The sequence below is a fragment of the Camelus dromedarius genome, chromosome 15 (genome assembly GCF_036321535.1).
Source record: "Camelus dromedarius isolate mCamDro1 chromosome 15, mCamDro1.pat, whole genome shotgun sequence".
Lineage (NCBI taxonomy): Eukaryota > Metazoa > Chordata > Mammalia > Artiodactyla > Camelidae > Camelus > Camelus dromedarius.
The window spans coordinates 427,501-428,574 of NC_087450.1; positions in this window are offsets into that span (position 1 = coordinate 427,501).

Below are 1,074 nucleotides of genomic sequence, written 5' to 3' on the forward strand. Positions count from 1 at the left end.
AACGCCGCCTGGAAGCCGGTAAGCGGGAGAGGAGGGCCGTGGAGCCACCGCCAGGAGCCCGCGCCGGAAACCCAGACGCGAGTCGGCCGCCGGGGTGCGACACGGGGTCTCACCGCCACGGGCCCTCCGGCACAGGGGCGGCCCCGCGGCACCCAAGGCGCGCCGACCGGCCCTCTCCTCGGCACCCTCACGGGGGCCCAACGGCCACCCTCGCCCGACACCGCAGGGCCTCAGGACGGCCCACCCACCGCAAGGCTCTCCCGCCGCACGGGCCGGCGCTGCCCTGCCCCGCCCCGACGCGCACCCAAACAAACGTTCGCGCCGTGCCGGAGCACCCCACCTCCCCCCCGTCGGGTCCGACGACGCTTCACCCGGGGCCGCCTCCAGGGGAGGGACAGCACCCACAACGCGGTGAGGCCACGTTCTGGTCCCAGGACGGGGGGGGTCGGCGGGGGAAAGGCTCGGCGCGGGCGGCCATCGGTCCTGGCAGGGCAGGGGAGGGCCGGCGGCGGCGACGAGGAGGGGCCGCTCGCGCGCAAGAGCGACGGCCGGCAGGGGTCGTGGGTGTGGTCGGGCACCAACCCAGGGAAGGGGAAATCTCGAGACACGACCGCGCCGCCGGGGAAACCACCGCAGGATCCCACCACCCCCACACGTGGGGGCGGCCCCGCGACGCCCAGGACGCCGGCCGGCCTCAGCCAACCCTCGGCGGTTCCTCCCACACCCCGGCCCCGCCCGCCGCCGTACTCGCGCGCAGCAGGCTAACCCCCCCATTCCAGAGGGTAGCCCCTTCCACTCGCTCACTCGTCCGTCTGCGTCTCGTCTGTCCGTCCACCACCACCACCACCCAGCTTCGTCTGGCTCGCCCCCAGGCCTCGCGGCCCGGGGAAACGCTGCCGAGCGAGGCGGCCCGACCCGTGGCCCACGCACCGCCACCGGTGGCTGCGTCTCGGGACCGGAACAGGTGGGGTGGCTCCTCGCGGCGCGGAGACTGGTGGGGGTGGCCCAAGTCGGGGTGGACCGCCTTCACCCTCCCCCCACGGCACGCGCCGGGGAGGCCAAGCCCGCGCACAC